The sequence below is a fragment of the Tursiops truncatus genome, chromosome 6 (assembly GCF_011762595.2).
Source record: "Tursiops truncatus isolate mTurTru1 chromosome 6, mTurTru1.mat.Y, whole genome shotgun sequence".
In the NCBI taxonomy this organism is placed as follows: domain Eukaryota; kingdom Metazoa; phylum Chordata; class Mammalia; order Artiodactyla; family Delphinidae; genus Tursiops; species Tursiops truncatus.
Window position 1 is genome coordinate 68,045,861 of NC_047039.1, and position 8,973 is coordinate 68,054,833.

The 8,973-nt window shown below is 46.4% G+C and overlaps 1 protein-coding gene across 5 annotated transcripts in view; it reads right to left on the reverse strand.

The window, feature by feature from the left end:
- Positions 1 to 7,538, reverse strand: part of CEMIP2 (cell migration inducing hyaluronidase 2) — a 78,680-nt gene extending 71,142 nt beyond the window's left edge. The window contains exon 1 of one of the 5 annotated variants that reach the window (XM_073806213.1): positions 7,519 to 7,538. The gene's annotated coding sequence lies outside the window, so the exon portion shown is untranslated. Of the gene's footprint in view, positions 1 to 6,031; positions 6,053 to 6,461; positions 6,949 to 7,518 lie in introns of those variants that run through there. The other 4 variants (XM_073806210.1, XM_019934676.3, XM_073806214.1 and 1 more) reach the window with 4 other exon arrangements.
- Positions 7,539 to 8,973: the final 1,435 nt, after the last annotated feature.

Here is an 8,973-nt window from a genome sequence, read left to right on the forward strand (position 1 = left end):
TTAATCATGCAGATAAGATGATTTCTCTCTCATTTGGCCTTTTCACCTATACCTTCATACACAGCCCACTTGCTACCAAATTGCTAGCTTCTCAACATTACTAGCACTTCAATCTGTCTGAGTATATGGCATTGGATGGCTGGGGAATGGCTATCACCAAGCACCTATTGAACAATTAAAGCCATATGTTTTGCATTAAAGAAGTATAATATTTTTTAAATCCTCATACAACGTTGACTTTATAGTGGTGGCACTGGTGGTATTAAAAACAATGGTATGTATGTGGGAGTTTTTTAGCCACAATTTTTAAAAAAGTAACTCATTTTTCTAATTTATTCTGTAACCGGAATCAGGCATTTGTCCTTGTGCTAAACTTAATCTTTCCAATCTCTTAAGTGTTAATAATGAATTTTCCAACCTCGTTGTATATTGAAAAACAAAAAAACAAACAAAAAACCTCACTCATTCTTAAGGGAAGTGAGTCACCATTAGCAGAGACCATTATGATAAGAGAAGGCTTGCAGTCTCCAAGCACAAGCCAGTAATTAGGCAAGAGCCCCCAAGTCAATAATAATTTCACTCTTCGGAGAGACTTAGTAATCAGACATGACATCTAGTTTGTGGTGAATATGCATATGTTTTAAGATACTAACATCAAACTCAAAGTCAATGAGGACAATTCTTTTCTCAGTTCCTCAATATGGATTATCTTAAACTGCAACCTTTTCAGGCAAAAACAATGTTCCAGTCGCACTTCTATGCAATGTTAAAGTCATTTTTAGGGCTTCCCTGGTGGCATAGTGGTTGAGAGTCTGCCTGCCAATGCAGGGGACACGGGTTCGTGCCCCGGTCCGGGAAGATTCCACATGCCGCGGATTCCACATGCCATGGGCCTGTGAGCCACAGCCGCTGAGCCTGCGTGTCCGGAGCCTGTGCACCGCAACGGGAGACGCCCCAACAGTGAGAGGCCCACATACCGCAAAAAAAAAAAAAAGTCATCTTTAAAATACATTAAAGCTAAGACCGCCACAAACTCTCCCAGGCAAACTTTTCATAATATAAAATCTTATCGAACGTTGCCAAAGTTTTACTTATTGTCCAAACTAAGATGAGGCCCTGATAAAGTAAATAAAGTGAAAGGTTTATCACTTGTCACCATGTAATGAAAATAAATATCTTGTTACAAGTCTGGTTAGTCTAATAATAACAATTTCAGAGCAGATTTGCCTACTAGATCAAAGGACTGATTTGCTGGGAGATAGCAATTCTAAGTTTTAAGTCATACACAGCTTTGAGTCTGTTTCACTTTTTGTAAAGAGACATTTTAATAAAGACCCTATGCCTCACACATCTTTGTATCATTCACAGCAACTTGCACAGTGCCTTGTACATCTTGGGAATGTAACAAAATATTTGCTGGGCATAGTTTCTAACAACCAGCATTAAAGGCTTCCCAAAACAAGTACAGGAAAAACAAAAGAACATGCAAACCTATTTCTAATATGCTTTTATCATATGTTTCACAACACAAATCTGAGTAATGTTTCTTACTTAGAAGAACTTGCTTCTTTTAAAAAATGTGCACTTCGACAATATTTTAAATTAGTAGACTATTTATAAAAAATGCAAGTAAAGTTAACGTTACTTTTACACTTAGTTCCTTATCTGACAAACTTATTACAAGTAGCTTCACCCCACTCTGTGCACCATATCACATCCAGATTCTCCCAAACAAAACAGAAGGTACAGTGTCTGCCTTAAACTTGGGCGCAGTGGATTTCTAAGCCAGAATGCAAATTATTTCACTATTAAAACATTAAAATAACTAAATTGCTAACAAAACCAAAGAGTAACAAATTAGAGTATATTGGAGAAAAAAATATGCTGGCTGGAAATTAGGGACAAAGGGGTTCTTGTCCCTGCTCAGCCATTAATTTACTACATGACCTTACCTAATTAGTTAGCCTCTCTGGGTCTCAACTTCCTCATTTTAATATTATTTTTGAGGCCCATTCAAACTGCATACTAAGATTCAGCATGTGTAACTGTCTTGCGAACTGATTTACAGTCATATCACCCTTCCCCCAAAAAGTCACATTTAACATGGCAGTTTTAAATACTGAGTATGGATTTCTATCAAAGGCAATTTATTAAAATGTCAGATGAGCTGAAGTCCATTTCAAGCAGAGAATTAAGGCAAGTATATTAAAGCAAGTACTGCTTACAGATTCAAGTTTCACCTAGACAGCAGCTGTTGCTATTGAGAGCACAGCCTTTCTTTAATAGTGTAGTTGAAAAATTACACCTCTATACAAATGGAGAAAACTATTAAGGGTGATTTTCATGGTCTCAAAAATGCAGATGTATAGTTTTTCTTGTCCTTTCTTTTTCCTTTTCTATATTCATTTTGTTAGGATCAAGACAAACAGAAGGACTAGCCTGACTTGGGAGGGAGGGAGGAGAGTACGGACATTACAGTACAGACCCAGACAAGCCCCTCTCAATTGATGTACTGTACTAGACAGCCCATCCTTCTAATTAGCGTTCACAACCCAAACGCGATGAAAAGATTTCCTATGGCTGAGATGAAGATGCCTGAACAAGTGAGACTCACCATATGACAACAGCTGAAGACTTGCACTCAAGATGGGATTCAGCACACTCAGGAAAGGGCCAATAAAATAGAAATCTGTGACTGAGACCAATTAGACTAAGTTATAAACTGTATCTATTTACAGCTTTTAAAAAGAACATATTTTGAAAGTACCAAACAGCATTAGCTTGTATGGTACTTTATCATATACACAGCAAATTAAATCAAAGTTAATCCTCAAAGAATTCCATAAAGTTATTTTACAGATGAAGAAACAATATGTGAAGAATGTGGGGATCTGCCCAATAAGCAAATGGTTAACAATTGTCAGAGCTTTGTTTTAAACTCAATTCTGACTTCAAGTCCTCCAATCTTTACATTTCAAAATGGTACGTCTAACACCAGTTTTCAGTCCCTACTATTACGTCTGATTTAGTAAATTTTACTTTTCACTAAATTGCTTCCCCCTCCCATTCCCAATCTGATCCTCCTCTGGGTTCTTAAAGCATTCTATGCATAATTCTCCAAACACTTATTGGGCTTTCTAATTGTTCATTTCCTTTTGTACCTGAATAGACTCATTTCTTCAACAGCAGAGATTGTTTTATCCTTCTTTATAGATGGAAGCCACCAGGTTATCTTTGCTCCTTGTTTTTTGTGGGTTTTTTTTTTTGGCCTCGAGGCATGTGGGACCTTAGTTCCCTGACCAGGGATCGAACAGGCGCCCCCAGCACTGGCAGCGAGGAGTCTTAACCACTGGACCCCCAGGGAAGTCCCTATCTTTGCTCCTTGTGACCTCTGGAATTTCAACCAATTCATCCAACTCCCTCTCCCTACCAAAAAGAACACTCCACAAAGAGAGTGGGCAATCAGATTGTTTCCAGAAAGCCTGACACACAATAGGTGATTAATAATTGTTAGCTGAAGGGATGGTGGGTGGGTGGATGATGCAATACTCATAAATATTTTACAGCACTTTACAAGGTACACATTTACATACAGCAACCCATGTGAGTAAAACTGTTAACTTGACAATGGTAATTTAAATTTTCTCTTTCTGACATGTGGTTCATCATTCTCAATTTCAGAAACTTGCCCAGAGGCACATAGCTAGTAAGTAGTAACTTTTCAAATTCAGAAATGGCCCACAAGACTACCTTACTCTCTGCTTTGTTTCCTCTTCATTTCCAAGATAGCTGGTTGAGAACAGGCTTGATTATTTCTATTAGAACATGAATGAGGTGTTGCCCCATTCTGGTTTCCTGTTGTGAAAGTTTCCTGACTTTTGAAAATTTGAGGGGTTATAGGCCAAACCAAGGAAAGAGACTCATGGGACTTCCCTAGTGGCGCAGTGGTTAAGAATCTGCCTGCCAATGCTGAGGGTTCGAGCCCTGGTCCAGGAAGATCCCACATGCCGCCCAGCAACTAAGCCCGTGCGCCACAACTACTGAGCCTGCGCTCTAGAGCCCACGAGCCACAACTACTAAGCTTGCGGTCTGCAACTACTGAAGCCTCAGCGCCTAGAGCCCATGCTCCGCAGCAAGAGAAGCCACCGTAATGAGAAGCCCGCGCACCATAACGAAGAATAGCCCCCATTCGCCTAGACCCCGCTCGCCGCAACTAGAGAAAGTCCGCGTGCAGCAACCAAGACCCAATGCAGCCAAAATTAACAAATAAACATAAAAAACCCAATAATCCTTAAAAAAAAAAAACAGAGACTTTTACTCAATTAGCTGTGACAAAGGAAATCTAAACAAGTACCATGTAAGAATTCACTGATTCAATTTTCCTGTATACACACACACACACACACACACACACAGTGCCCAGTCCTCCCCTTGCTTGCTCATTCACAGACTGTTAAAGGGAAACAGGTGATGACTCAGAGTTCACTTCTAACCTTACTTTTCTGGGCCTGTAAACACATTCAGATAAGACAGCGTCAGGTGGACTGAACTGAAAACCACAAGACTTCCAGTTACACACACACACACACACACACACACACACACACACACACACATATCCTGTAGTGCAGGTACACAGAAAATTGAGAGGAGTGGTTTTAATGTAAAGGATAAAGCATCAAAAGGTGCTAGCCAATGTTTACTAAGCAGAGGAAGTGCACTACCTTCTGCTTTGCCCAGAAATGCACACTCAAAAGAACCCTTTGCATAGCTAATCAAAGACACAACCAAAGTATGATGCCCAGACCAATTCTGAAAACAGCAAGTTTCCTTCAAGGGTCAAACAAACATTAATAGTTCCTTTCTAGACAACCAAAGAACCATAAGGCTAAATATTTTAAATGTATTTGTTTTTATTTTATTTTTTTAACATCTTTATTGGAGTATAATTGCTTTACAATGCTGTGTTAGTTTCTGCTTTATAACAAAGTGAATCAGCTATGCATATACAAAAACCCGATATCCCCTCCCTCTTGCGTCTCCCTCCCAACTTCCCTATCCCACCCCTACCCTCTAGGTGGTCACAAAGCACCGAGCTGATCTCCCAGTGCGAAGCAACGGCTTCCCACTAGCTAGCTATTTTACATTCGGTAGTGTATATATGTCAATTCTACTCTTACTTCGTCCCAGCTTACCCCTCCCCCTCCCGGTGTCCTCAAGTGCATTCTCTATGTCTGCGTCTTTATTCCTGTCCTGCCCATAGGTTCATGAGAACCTAAATGTATTTGTTTTTAAAACAGAGACATTTCCAACAGGTAAGCCTGGCTGCTCTGAGGACTCAGTCTTCACTCAGCTCAGGTGAAACCTCCCTCCATCCCCCTTCCTCTAAATTCTTCTCACTTTGTACTGGGAAGAGCTCACGAAGATAGTATCTGCACACTCTCAACACGCGTAATTATGCAACATCGCATCACAGTCACACTGAAACAAGGGGAGTGAACACAAGCCAGTGAGTGGCTCCTGTGCGGAATGAAAGTTCTTAAAATTATTAAGCACTCTATCCTTAACCCTTACTGCTGATGAAAGGAGACATATATCAAAGTCTGTTTTCCTAACCTAATGCGGAGAATTTAAGTGAGCGGCTTCCGCTCCACGGGAAATCTGGGGACACAAATCAACCCTCAGCAGACAGCATCCAGGGACGTCAGAACCTTGGTTTTATTACAAGGGGTGTAGCAACCAGCATTAACCGCAGCACTTAGGGGTCCTCACAGAGCCGGACCCCCTTCCTTTGCCAAGACCTCCCAACTTTGCAGAGGAAAGCTGGAAGTGGGGGCCAGTGCTAAGCCTTTCCCCAGCTTTAAAGAAAGCTGCACGAGACCTTAAAGAGTCGCCTTACCTTAACTAAAAGAAACTGGGGTGGGAGACGGGGGGGGCACCAACCCAGGGTAATAAAGAGACAAAGATCACCCCCAAACGCGTACGCGCGCGCTCACTGAAGCCGAAACTCTGCAATGCACATTCCACCAACCTTTCACTGTAGTCGGCTTCCTGTGGGGTTTATTCCCCCAAGCCAGCCCTCTCCAGAAAGTTTAAGACTGTTCACACCGACTTTCAAAGGTCCATTGTTTGGTTCCCCGTAAAAGCAATGAAAAGAGCGAGGGAGAGAAAGAAATCAAGATGTGGTTCCCAAAGACCCTTTCTTATGGACAGGACTTACTCGGAGGAGTCTTGTTACTCCTAATCCAAAGAGGAGAAAGGCGGCGCGCAGTGGGAGAGGGGGGAGGGTGCTGTGGGAGGCGGGAGGATTTTGCCGTTTCAATAGAAATGCCCCAATGCCTGACTGCCGGGAGCCGGGAAGGAGCGGAGGACCATGGTCCGCGTCCTGGCAGTGGCCCCCAGCGGGCAGCAAGGGAGGCAGAGCGGAGGGGGCGGGGGCTGGTGACCCCGTTGCTTCTTACCTTCCCCTCCCCCGCTTAGCGTCGGCTAATTCAGGTGCCTACACAGCAGTCCAAAGACACAGAGCCGAGCTCCTGGCGTCCCAGGGTCTGGATCTTCCCTCCATGGTCAGGGAGCCCCTCCAGCCCCGGCCTGCCGCCGCTGCCGCTTTTACGCAACTGGCAGCCGCAGCCTCTGCCAGGAGGTGAAACACTCTCCTCCCGGGAATGACGCGCACTTCCCTCCGCCTCCGCCTCCTCCTCCTCCAGTCCCGAGCCTCAGGGGCAAGGGCCTCAGCTAGCTCTCTCCGGAGCAGCTACTCCGCCGCCTCCGTTCCTTCCCCGCCGGGAGGAAGAGGAGGAGAATCGTGGCCCAGGCGGCTCGGGCCGAAGCGTCCGCGCGACAGTGAAGTGGGGGGCGGCCGCGCGGGGCAAAGCGGGGTTCCGGGAGTCCCGCCTGTCCCTGGTCGGCGGGCGCCGCGGCTCGCTTGGGTCGCGCTCAGCCTCCGCCGCCCAGACAAGCAACCCGGCTCTGCGGGGCCGAGGGCTGCTGATTGGGCGCTCGGGCAGGCGAGACGAAGAAGGCGGGGGGAGAGGAGGAGCCTGTGGCCGGAGGAGGCGGTGACCGCGCAGGGCTCCTCCCGCTGCCCCAGCTCAGGGCGAGCTGCGAACGTCGGCGCTCAGCGCCTCTCGCTGCGGCGCCCAGGAACAGCACCTGACCGCCCGGTTGCCGGAGCAGGCCCCCCAAGCAGCGCCTCCACGCTGCGGCACCCATCAACCCCAGGTTGAGCCTAACTCAGAGCCCCCATAACCTCCCAGCTGAGCTTGACTCTGCACCTTCATCACTTCCCGGCTGAGCCTGACACTGCGCCCCCCATCACTCCAAGGCTGGCCTGGACATTATACCCCTGTCACCTCCCGAGGGAGCCTGACTTTGCGCCCCAACATCTCACGGCTGAGCTGGACATGCCCCTTCATCGCTCCTGGCTGAGCCAAACTGCGCCCCATCATCCCCGAAGGGACTTCCACAACTCCCGAAATTTTTCTGTGCGTTCGGCCACCGCACTACGGCTGCCCCCACCTGGCCAATCACCGGCGCTGGTTTCTTAGCCTTTTCGGGAGAACTGTCTGCTCTCGACTCAGGACAGCTCCTCCGGCAGCGTAGAGCGGTCCCAGCATCCCGCTCTCACGCCAGAATAAATATACCTACGTCTCCCCACGCCCCCTGCCCGCGCCACTCTGGAGTGGCTGCCACTTGCAGGAGTGGCGCTGCAGGCCACTCCCCCGCCCACCCCAACTGCGATGTACCTCTCTATGGACACCCACACTAGGGCTGGAATAGCCTGGCCGCCACCACAGCTGGAGCTGCTCTCACCGAGGGAAAGCTTGGCTCCCGCTGAGGGCGCGGCCGGGGCTTTATCACTCAGACCTACGAGGTCCCGGGCTAGTGACAGCAGCAGGACTGCCAAATCCAGGCTGTCGCCATCCGCCACTTAATCCAGAATTGGAAGTTTTCCCGCTAGGGAGCTCTTTCAGGGAATACTGTACAGATAGACTGTTCAGTTTTCAGGGTTGCTCTTTTCTTTTTTCTCCACCCTTTTAAAAAAACCTCAGTCATGCAACCATGACACACCCAGCAGGCGGGAAGGGGAATTCCCTATTTCGAGGGTTTTGGTTCAGGACTTTGCTGGAATCAATGTTTCTAAATCTTGGCTGATAAAATTCCTGTGGGACACTTTGAAAATTTTAGATTGCCAAACCTCACACCATCTACGGAATTAGAGATGCTGGGAATATGCAAGTTTGAGAAACAGTGCTAGAGTGCATCCCAGAATTAAATAAAACCTTGGAAAGATGCCTCTAAAACAGCAACACTGTCTAGTGCTGAGACCTTAAAGAAACCACCCAACCCTGGGAGCCACTGTCCCCTCTGGGAGAGGGAGGAATGTTCTTAAAATAAGGCAGATGGTTTTGAACCACAAACTGGGGGGAACAAAGGACTATTTTAGTAATCTAAAGGTGAGATGTCCAGGACCATGCCTTGTAAGGACAGGACAGGAACTGTGTGACCCTGTGTGGTAGGCTAAAAAATAGTCCCCCTAAGATATCAGATCTTCATCACTAGAACCTGGAAATGTCCCCTTACAGAGAAACAGGGCCCATGCAGATTAAATTAAGGATCTTGAGTTGAGGAGATTTTCCTGGGTTTTCAGGGTGGCCCTAGCTGCAATCACATGTACCCTTATAAAAGGAAGGCAGAGAGGAAAAGGCAATGTGTCCAGGAAGGCAGGGATTGGAGTGATGCAGTCAAGGAATGCCAGCAGCCACCAGAAGCTGGAAGAGGCAAGAAAGGATTCTCCCCTAGAGCCTCCAGAGGGACAGCAGTCCTGCTCACACCTTGATTTCAGACTTCTGGCCTCCAGGAGCCTGAGAGAATAAATTTCTCTTGTCTTAAGCCACCAAGTCTGTGGTAATGTGTTAGAGCAGCCACAGGAAACAAATATACCCTGTGACCTGTGCAGTGCCAACTTTATGT